A 12,201-nucleotide genomic window follows, 5' to 3' on the forward strand; every position below is an offset into this window, starting at 1 on the left:
CAGACTCTGATACCATGTAAAAATCTTTGTGGAAAATTCTATGCTTCATTATACAAGATACACTCGTATATATACAATTTAGGAGAGTCAGTTTTAATAGGAAACTACAACTAGCCAAAGACGGAGAGTCAGTTGTAGTAGGAAACTACAACTAGCCAAAGACTCTATGGAACTACAATAGCCATAGATACATGTATGAAGATAAGATAATGATTTCCCAATAACATACCTTAGAGAGAGAAAGCTAGAGAAGGGAGAGAAAGGACAGAGGGGCGTGTGCTGGGCACAAGTTTGATGATGAAGAATTGAACGTCCAAGTCATCCTATAAATAAAAAAAGGATACTCGACTTCGGGTGGTGTGACGCGAACTGTATTTTATCGATCGATCTGTACTATTTAACTTGAAATATATATATCCCCGACAAATCAGTTGGCGACGTAATTTGGTCAGATTTCAACTTGAAATCCTAGTAAGAAATGTTTTTAATATATATAATCTGAATGAAAATACGCAGCAAAGAACTGCACTAGATAACGAACAAATATTATTTTATAAATAGATAACCATTACGTTACGAACGAGCGTATAAGGTCTTATGTCAAACAAAATAGAATCAAAGAGAAAGAACACGCAAAGAAATGGAATCAGTAGTAATTAAAAAGGTGTCATGAATAACTGTAATTTTCATTTAGTTGGTTTGGAGGAGGTTGGAATTATCCATTGACTTTTGGTGCTCTTTGCAGATTAATGTATAAAAATATATGAGTTCCTGTATAACGAACGTTGAAAACGAGTTCTGAGTTCAGAGTTGGAGAGTTCAATAATGGAGTTTGGTGAGAGCCCAGGTAGCCACCTTAATATTATACACATGCAGATGAAACACATTTCTCCGCCAAGATAGAGGAAGAATTTTTCTTTACCCATAGAGCTGTCCATACAGCTATATAGTTGCATTGAATCAGATCTCCTAGGAAGACTTCCCTTTTATTCTTCTAGTTTTGAATGCTAATTGTGAGGAACATCCCACCATGAGTTTAACACATGTATGAGAATTATTTTCAATGTGACGGTGGATGCCAGAACTTTCAAGGTGAGTGCAGAGTTTTTGTGGGGAGGGAATCCAGGTTATGTGCAGAATCGGTTGAGGGACCAAAGCCATTGCGACCTTTAATCCGAGTTCACATCTATGCCCATTAAGAGGCGCCCCACAACGTACATCTTCCGATGATAGTATCAAAACCGTTGATAATGGAACGTTGTGGGGCGCAGATCTGAACTCCTTTAATCCTTCCCAAATATTACAAACAGGAACCTCCAAATCTTGGAGAGGTGAAATTCACTGCGATATGGTGTAGGCTTGTAGCGTGGCCTAAAACCGTGAAATCTCTGGCCCTAAATAGAAATTTTTTCTTTTGACAGAGGAGAAAATATTCATCTATATACTAGTTGGAGTAACCTTGGAATAAAGCTGTCAATCACAGCCCTCAATGTATTGATGTGGCCCACCTTTGAATTAGATGAAGCCACTTTAAGATGGGGCCACAAAATACATCCAAGTTCTCCTCTCACTCTATCTCATTCCGTTCTCTCTTTTCTCTTCTCTCTCCTCGCTTTTTCTACATCTTACTCTATGACTTCACTTTCTCTATTTCCTTTCTGTCTCTAATTTATGAAATCCAAGTTCTCCTCTCACTCTATGACTTCACTTTCTCTATTTCCTTTCTGTCTCTAATTTACTACAAACCAGCGTAGTAAGGACGTGTTTCATTATATGAGAAACCGAAAGTTTAAGAATTTTTCTTTTTTTTTTTTTTTTTTCCAATAAGGATTGGTAGACATGGACATATATAGTTTTAAATATTCAAATTGGTCTAGATAGATGGGTTATGGTGGGTGTGGGCTAGGTTGGATTGCAACACATGTACAAGTTGAACATACGGGTTATCAATGGTGGTGTTGAACTGTTGATGGATAGGTTAATAATCAACCCAGTGTTTCACAAGGCTGTTGGGGCGAGGATAAGAAAAAAGTTCTAGCCTCACCCCACCAGCAAGGCTTAGGTCTGAGTTGTCTAAGGCCTTGATTATTTGGCAATTAGCATGTTAATGTTGAATATGAAGGTTTATACAGGGGCAAAAGTATAAAATAGAAATTAAAAAAAAAATGCATGCTTTGTATATATTGGCATATTGAACAAATAAATAAATATAAAAATAACAAATAAATGTATAAAAATATCCCACTTTATTGTTCATGTTGTGTATTGTTTATGCATTATTATTTTTTGATAAAGGTAAGGTAAAATTTATTAATAAAAAGAAACACAAAATATACAAGGTGTATACAAGGGAGGCCATTGGAACGCCTCAACGTGAGAGAGCACTAAAACAAAAAACAAACCTCAGAAAAGGGCACCCTAACCCACACACAACAAAAGCTGAGCCCAGCAACACAGCAGGAAGAGGCTATCAGAGACTGATCCGAGGCCCGAACTCTAGCGATCCTAGGCCCATCAACCAAAACTGGAGGATCTAACACACTAAAACCAGAAGCAAGGAAAGATCCGAAACTCCCCAGCCAAACTCCGCGAACTGAGTCCCTTTCATGCCACTGGGATGCTTTAGTACCTTTACATCATAGAGATGCTCGAGAAACTTCGATTTTCTACTGCCTGGAAGGCTGGAAGGTAATCCAAGCTGCCAGAAGACCAATCAGAATCGCAGCTATCTCAGTTAAACTCACATTCAGAAACCAAGTTACAAACCGAGGCTGAAGGGTGCACAGAAACCGTTTCGATTTCTCTAGCCTTAAGCCACCACTCACGAGCCTGCTCTTCTTGGCCAAAATCAAATGACACCCCAAGCATTCTCCCAAAGCACATAGCCTTCTCAACACGGTTGGCGATGCTTCTAGGGGCTGCAGCTGCAGGCCCGTCTGCCATGCCTGTCTTCAGAGGGAGTGCTTCCACTACTGAAATGGACATGCACATGCTATCTGGAATAGGCAACAAATTAGAGGGTTATTTGAAACTAAACCCGGAGCTGCACCCGTGCTAGAAGGAGCCTCCACCGTTGAATTTGAAAGAAGTTTAAGCATTGGCTTCCCATTGATGGCGGGCCTGAATAAGGGCTTAAGCCTGTGCCAAATGGTTCCCAGCGGAACCAGTCTTTGGGTGTTACTACATGGAGCCCAATGATGACGATGTGAGTGGGCTATCAGCTAACGAATGGGTCTCAACTAACAGACACAATGGAGGGTTCTCTATTGCAGTTGACTCATCCAACAGAGTTGCCTCCTCCCCCAAAACTGAAAACGTCGATTAATATTAGACCTGGCAAAAAGTTGATTCAACCCGAAAAAACAAGGTTAGGGTTTTGCCTGAATTTCAGAATGACCCAACCCGACACAACTTGGAAAAAACTGGATTGGGTTAAGTCATGGATCAACCCGCTGACCCGATTGTCAGGTAACTCAGGTCTAATTAGGACTATTTATGCATTATTAGAAGTTTTCATTCTTTAATTTTTACTATTTAGTCTTTAGTCTTTATTTTTTACTCCTTGAATTGTTAAATGTTCATGTTTTTTATTTTATTTTAGGAATTTTAAGGTTAATTCCTTTTATTTTGTCATTTTTCATGTATTTTCTCTTTAATTTTTTTTTTAATTCCAGTTGTTTTGGGGATGACTCGAATTGACCATGGGTCAGCACTAACCCGAACATTTAAGGTTAGGGTTTAGCATTTGACAACCCAACCCAAAATCAACCCAAAGTATCTTGGCCCAACCCGAACCTGATTCACCAAACCCAATTGGCACGTCTACCGATTATGCACTATTCTTATCCACTTGCCCATTTACCCCATATTTGAAATACATAGGTGATCACTTTTCACAAATGCATACAAGTGCCAAAAACAGGAATGCCTTGCTCTTGAAACATGATTGGTTCATGTCCCTGAACTAAAAAGTTTGACTTATGGTTTTGTTCTTATAATGTTTAAATTTTAAGAAAAAACTACTCTATAAGATTTTAAACCATGAAGGTTCAAAATATTGATATGATGTGCCCTGTATTGAATATATCGCAACCAACTGAGCGCTGGCTTATTGGTGTGTTAACTGGTTTGTTCCAGCATTAACGTGGAATCAAATCCCGCAATCAGCACTTTGTGGAAAAAGGGATCAGATGAAATATCTTAATAGTGCATAACACCGAATATCAAAAAAAAAAGTATTGGACATATTGCATCATATCTTTGGAGTACTGATGCACTTTTAAAGGAATTAAAAAAAAAAACTCTTTTTTAATAATCAAATAACATAAAACCTAACCTTACTGTGAAATTAAGATGCACATGGTTCAAAGTGTCAATACTTGAGACACCCCTTCCGGCATATATCAGAATGTATCAATACTTAGAACCATGAATCCATGTCTAATAAATTAAATAAACTATATAACATCTTAATTTTATCTTGTTCATGCCTTTATTACTTATGGAGTATATCCTATTTTTTCTTGATGCTTACACCTAGAAACACCTTGCGGCTTACACTTCGCCCCTATGACACCCAACAGCCTCGTCTCCGCCTTTAGCCTTTTAAAACCTTTTCAAACCGCATCCAACTCAATTCATTCATTTGCCACCTCAGTTTGATTTTTATTAAGAATACAAAATATATGCATATAGAACCTTTTCAACTCAACCATAATGCAATATATGCAATGACATGAGCCATGGTCTGCATAGCATGAGAATTGTCTTTGTTAAAGTTGCCAATGTTGCCTCATGCCCTCACCCTCAGCTTAAACAACATCAATAGTCTGGGTACAATTAGCTCTGTAAATACTAGATGGAGTGCAACCAATAATTCATAGGTGTAGTCTAGCAGAGCTTTTTTTTTTTTTTGATCAATAACACTTTCATTAATTCATCAGTAGAAAATTTACAAGTGGAAGACAAACACACTTATCTTCCAAGAGTCACAAAGAGCTTCAAGAAAGGAAAAAAAGAAAAAGAGAAAAAGACACTAACGTTACAGCTTAGCCCAAAACAAAGAATCCCTTTCTGCCCCTTGTTTAGCTAAACCGTCAGCTAGGGAATTAGCCGATCTTTTAATCCAACATGTCTTTACTTCCATCTCCCGCACCGGCCACTTGAATTTCCTCCTCTCATTATTGTACTTCCATAAATCCTTTTGATCTTTAGTCAGCCACCTTATCACCACTTCTAAATCCCCTTCAATTATGAGTTTCTTGATGTTCAATTCTTTAGCTTTTCGGACTCCTTCCATAACTGCAAAGATCTCAGCTCTAAGGGAGTCACCCACTCCAATTGGGCCTGAGAACATAGCAGAGATGACCCCATTTTCATCCCTAAAAACACCCCCGATCCCTGATTGTCTTGGGTTTCCCCTACTACACCCATCAAAGTTTAATTTTAAGAATTCACTAGGTGTGGGGGGGGGGGGGGGTGGTCCAAGCCACACTCATTATTGACTTGGTCTGAGTACATTTTGCAATTTCACCCTACTTCCTCAACATGTCATCCACAATGTAATCTGTGAATAGTTCCAAAGATTTCAGGCACTATACCGCCCTAATATGTATGATAGCCCTCAGATCTGCTGCTCATCTCTAAGTTTCTAAGAATATCCTGGAGTTTCTTTCTTCCCACAATGTCCAACATACTGCAGCCCTTAGTCCTCTCCAAATTGTCCTTCCCCTTTTTATCTGCCACCTGAAAAAGGAAGGAGAGAAAAGACCCTACAAGTCTGATGGGGGATTTCAGCTGCATCCAAATAAGGAGAAAGTTCAATTCCAAATTGACATCGCGAAGTGGCAAAACACCAGTAGGTGAAAACCAATCTCCCAATCTGCTTTACACATAACACACCAATGAAGTGACAAGCAAGTATTGGGCTTCTTCTTTTGGAGTAGATTACCAGTATTGATTCTTTCCAGATAGGCTTCCCAACAAAAACTACCAACCCTAGGGAGTATAGTTTTGCACCAAACCTCACCAATAGGGAAAGGAGGAAGGGTAGGACTCATGAACTGACTTAAGACTTTGAAGAACGAAGCACAAGAGAAAATGCCATTGGGGGTGGGTGTCCAAATTCTAGAATCCGCCCTAGTGGGGTCTAAGACAACGTTATCAAGAAGTGCAATAAAGCTCGAAATACTGTCGAAGTCTGAGTCCCTCAAATCCATTCTTAGACCCAAGTTCCACACAGTCTCAGAAATGAAAGAGAACGGGGTGGTGAAAGACAAGATCAACTCATTTTTCAAATCAGAAAGAGCATACAAAGACGGAAACTGATCCTTTAGAGGGGTGCTCCCCACCTAGGTTTGTTCCCAAAATTTTATGGAGTTACTGGAATTCAAGTCATACCTGATATTAGGGAAGAAAACTGGTAGCTGGACATGAATGGCTTTCCAAGGAAAATTGCTTGTGGTCCTAGCTCTAATTCTAGCGTCCCATCCATTGTGCTCCAGCCCATGTATACTTGCCACTATTCTAGCCCATAGTTTCTCATTCTCCATAGGAAACCTCCACAACCACTTCCCCAACAGAGTCAAATTCCTTCTCCTAATACTCCCAAGCCCCAAACCACCACACGACTGACAAGGATGGTAGAATCCATCGTATGGACGCCAAAACAATTGCGGAATGGGTGGGAGAATATCAAAAATTTTTTACCTACCTTTCAATTGGGAATCACATTCCCTAATTTTAGAATCAAGATTCAAGGATCCTACTTGAACCAGAACCGAACCAGATCTGAACCAAAAGTGAAGGGAGTAATTATACCTGATCTAGAGAAAAATTTTCTCCCAAAGTTGGTGTTCACACCCAAAGAAGGAACCAAGATATGCTCCTGCTGAAGATGACACAACAATTGTGGAACAGAACCAGCAGGGTGCGTCCTACACACTGAATCCTTCACAAGAATCATTTGGATGACAATGAGCACTAAACCGAATCAGCCTTTCAACAAAGACTGATATCAAGAACTATTCTTGATCTTTCTCTGATAGAGAAAATGAATTGTAACAGATGGATAGCGGCTGCAACTGGAGGAAGCTAGAGAAATAGATGGCGAACTGCTTTTCTTTCCTCTAGGGTTTCTGAGATCCTATCTCACAAAACTGCAGAATGTGTTCTGTCTCTCTAGGGTTCGAATTCTTGTAATTCGATTAGGGTTTCTTCCATTTGCTTAATGATTAAGAAAGGTTTTCTTGATCATATCAAGAGTTGCCCCTTATCCAAATCTGTATTTGGATTAGGACCCTTTTTAATCCTATCTACAGATTAGATAAGCTTTTGGGCTCATCCTAATCTCATATTCGCCCATTAATAATAATTGATCAAATCAGTCAAGTTCGAAATGGGATTTAGACCCAATAAGGTTATGTGCTCAAAAGGTCTTCCAAACTACTACCCAATTGGGCTTCTTTGTATGACATGGGACCCAAGCATTGATCTACACACCAACCACATGGGTTCGGCCCAACCTTTGTTACAAGGCCTGGTCGAATTCACTAGAAAGCCCAGTGAACCCCTGAGCCCATCACATGAACCCTTCGAGCCCAACACTTACACTAAGTGGTCCCTAGGCCAAGCCATCTTATAAAAACCCAGGGACTGTGAGAAGATGCAAGATTAGCCTATCAGGTGTCATCCCAAATGGCCTTACACTTAACCTCTCAGCCCATAATGATCAAGTACTATCCGACAAGATTACCATTATAGACCCTAATAGATCCATGCATGTCAGCTGTCTTGACCACCTTTGCCACAACCATCCCATGCTGTAATGTGCATTTCTTCAGAACCACAAAATAAATGCTACCTCATCTGCTCAATTTTCAAAAATAGCAGAACAATGGCAATAGTTCACTGGCTTCCAGATTGAACAGCTTGCCCAGATGGGCCCCTAGATCAGCAAACTCTTTGTTTTATCTGTAGTAAAACAAACTTGTATTTGGAAGAAGAAAACTCAGGCTAGCTGTATATACTTTTGAAGTTCTGTTTATGTTTTGTGATGCATGGTTGGTAGTTGGGTTAAGCTAAAATCCAAAATAGTTAATATTAAAGCTGAGTTGAGTTACAGTTGTTGGTTGTCAAAGTAGAAATCACTGTTTGGAAATCTAGATGAATTCCTTGTGATGAGAAAGAAGAAGATGAAGAGTTTCAGCAGCAGAGAAGAAAAGAGAAGAAAGAAAGAGTAGGATGTCAACCAGAACTGAAATTAGTTCTGGCCACCAACCCCTCATTATATTTTATACTTAATTTAAAAGAATAAAAGATTACAAGAATGCCCTTAATAGGGCGACTACTAAAGTAGCTGAACAGTCACAACTTAAAAAACATAAGCTAATGGGCTTAAAACCCAACAACTTCCTAACTTAACAACTTAAAAATATGAGCTAAATAACTGGGCCCAATAACTAGAAGTCGGCCCAACTCAGCAATCAACATATTCCCTTCATTCATCTTATGTTTGGATATAGGGAACCCACTTATTTTGCCTTTAATTTTGTTTAGTAACAATTATCTATTGATCTGGTTGCTGATGAAACTAAATAATGATGCCACATTGACTTCTTCAATTAGGGGCCGTTATTTGGTACAATGGGCTGGCAAGCATGAGAATATGGGTTAGAGTCTGAGAGCAGCCACTTTGTGCAGAAAATGCCAAAGGTTAGGACTGTGTCCAGTCTACCCCAATTCTAGGGATACTAGAGTTTGGGTTTGTGAATTGTGAGAAGGATGGCCAGTTTTCCACCAAGTCATGCTATTTAGCTTTTATGGGCCTGGGTGAGAAGGTAGTTTGGCCTTGGATCTGGAAAGATCATGTCCCATCCAAGATCAAGTTGTTTGTTTGGTTGGCTGCTAAAAGGTTCAGACAACTGCATCTTTGTTGAGGCACGGAATGGAGCTGGATGGCATCTGTAGTCTTTGTAGATCAGCCTCTGAATCTGTCCATCTCTTAATTCATTGCCTCTACACTTGCTCCAAGCTTTTCCGGCTGTGTTGGGTCCCACCATTTACTGTTGCAGAATGCAAACCTTATTTCTGGGTGGAGGGCCTGCTGCTTATCTGACAAAGTGACAATGGTAGATTTCTTTGGAACATCTTATTATATTTGTAATTTCTTGGCTAATAATGAAGGAGTGAAATCAAAGAATTTTTAAGTCCAAGGCTGAACCAATGGATGCTATCATAGGAAAGGTAGAAAGGATCAAGTTGAGCTGGGCTGGCAGCTCAAGATTTTTTGGGAGCGTTTCTACCAATTTCTTAACTGACCACTGGCAGTCTATCATTTTTTGAGTTGTTGTGTAAAGGCTTCCAGTGTACGTGATCTGTGCATAATCATAGGAACACTTCTCTATACAAGTTGTGGGTGTCTCGCCCTCTTTTTTATTATTAATACAATACCTTTTATACCACATCAAAAAAAAAAAAAAAAGAAAAGAAAAGAAAAGACCCCAGATAGTTGGGACCAACATTGGATAATGGCCTTTACATTGACTTCTTCAATTGAGAAACATTTATTGTCATTGATGCTATTTTATTTCTTGCAAGTTCACAATATGACTAGAATACAACGATTGTAAGTTTTCTGTTGCAAGTTAAGGGAAATACCAACCCCCAACAGCAATATCTTTGGTGATTCACAAAGATGTAACAAAATTTACACATTAATGAAAAATATCCGTTGCAAAATGACATGTTTCATTATCAGTAACACAATTAATTAGAGATTAATGATATGCAAGGAAAATAAAGAGCACAGAACAGAATCTCACATCAATACAAAGAGAGAATAATTGGCTACGGTACCAACCTTCATAAACAAAAAGTTGGTATCTAGATTCTCTCCTTTTAAATTTATAGGTATTATAATATAAAACATTGTAATTCTGGAAAAACCCTCATGAATGTTTGGAGCAAGAAGTTCAATAAGATGCAACACGGTAAATTTCTAGTGAGGAGAGAAATACACAAAAAATATAAAAAAAGGCCTCTTAAAATAATGAAGTTCAATGTGTCTCATCAATGTCATTAATGTAAACTGAACATTTGCACCTTTCTCCTTAGAAAGAGGTAAAAACATAGCATTCACTCTATGGGTCATTTAATCAATCCATCTTTGCTTGTTTGGTCATCATCTAGTTCTGTCTTGGCCTACAAGATAATGGCAATGGCAGAGTGGCCTATGTGAGAAAAAGGCAAATAATGAAAGCTCATTTTTAATACTTAATTTGATTTGAAAACCAACATTTTCATATCCTGATGTATAATAATGTTAGGAGTAGGAATTGATCCCTCCGTGTTTCAACTCATATTTCTCCCACACAGGAAAGAAAATTTCACTTAGAAAAAAACTAAAGGAAGACCGAAGACAAGGGTGTCAATAAATTAACACTTTAAGCTTTGCAATGGACAATGGTTGTCTAATCCCTAAAACAAGAGTTAAATTACAACAGTTTGGTAAGCTATTTATAAAATTTACTCTTTACTGTGAATGCAGGAGATCATGACAACTAGCATAGGGGACAAAAGCATAAATCTCAACCAAAACCAAAGTTCCCCATAAATATAATAACACTGCAAGAGAATAGCATTATGCCTACAATATCATTAAATTAACATACACATGAATTACAATATGTGGTCAAAATACAGGATTCATGACATAATATTGTTTCTGACTACTATGACCCGAATAGAGATTCCTGTAAACCCCTGCCTATATAAGCTTAATATTGAACCCCTAGAACCTATCCATCTGTCTCAAATCCTGTGTAATGGCTTCCTACATTAACCATTGACATGTACCCCCCTTTAGCCACTTCTTTTTTTTTATTTTTGAAATTCATTTTTTTTATACAAAACCCCTTCCCTCTTTCTTCTTTATTCTCTCACACATCACCTTCCTCTCTTCTGTCTGACTACAGCTCTCTTATCTCACACAAGACCTTCCCCATTCTCTCAAGGAGGATCATTAAAATGGACAGAGAATCATAGACCTTACCTTTCTTCTTCATCATCTCTCTCTGCTACATAGGTCTAAAACCCACGAACAAATCCATGAATCCCCATACTTTCACCCATGGAAGGAACATTTTCTAGATGTGATGTATTTTGTCTTGCAGCTACTTACCCTCTGTGAGTTACGGTAATTCTAATTGAAAAACTTCAAATTAGGTTCATGATCCCCATCATTTAATCCTACTCCGTCTCCCCAGACTGAAGGGTTGTTATCTCTCCTCACTGTCCCAGTTGGCCCAAGAAAAAGAAAAGAGAGGAAGATTGAAGAAGGGAGGGGGTTGTACAAGAGGAAAGAGAAGGAAGTAAAGGGATAGAACTGAGTCACAAGTTGGTCAGTGTCTAACTGTGATCACATGTGAAATGTGTTTGCACAAGGTTTGGGACAGATTGGGCTTTAATCCTATTGAGTTAACAGAGAAGTTTATGGCCAAGGATTTTGAGCAGATCCGGACTCCTATGATCCATCCTATTCAGAATCTATATCTCAACCAAAATCAGAAACTCCATTACATAAGAATTCACAAAAAAGAATAAACCAAAACCAAAACTCTTTACATATATAATGACACTCCAAGAGCATAGCAACATGACTTCAATGCCTTTTACATAGATATGATTTAAAACAGTAAGATAAAATACAGGATTCATGATAATCATGTGTATCACTATAGACTATGCAGAACATATCTATAGATGTCAATCAAGAGTCAAGACCAGAACTCCATTAAAATAAGAGATCACAATGAAGCACTAATAAACCCAGTACTAGTCCCTCAATGTGTCTAGTTTACATCAATAACTAAGTTAACCTTAAGAAGTTTACAATACAAAGTTCCAAACTTAGTAGTGTACATTAGCTTCATGGGCATAGTGTTTTGTTTGGGCTTTGGACACCATATTCCAGCCTTGACAGGTTGTTTATTTACAATTTTACATTTAGGGAAATTGGAATATTTTCTAATCTACCAAGAATCAGAAAATCCATTTTGCTTATAAAAAGTTGAAAAAAACTTGTATTTTTTCATTTTAACATGATATTAAAGGAAACATACCTTTACCATGAACAAAAAAGATGGATATTATGACTCTTGACTTGATGGGCTTGTACATTGAGGAGAGTGACCACTTAATGAG

Source organism: Nelumbo lutea, chromosome 3 (genome assembly GCF_056320005.1).
Source record: "Nelumbo lutea isolate HS-2025 chromosome 3, American lotus-T2T, whole genome shotgun sequence".
NCBI classification, from domain to species: Eukaryota; Viridiplantae; Streptophyta; class Magnoliopsida; order Proteales; family Nelumbonaceae; genus Nelumbo; species Nelumbo lutea.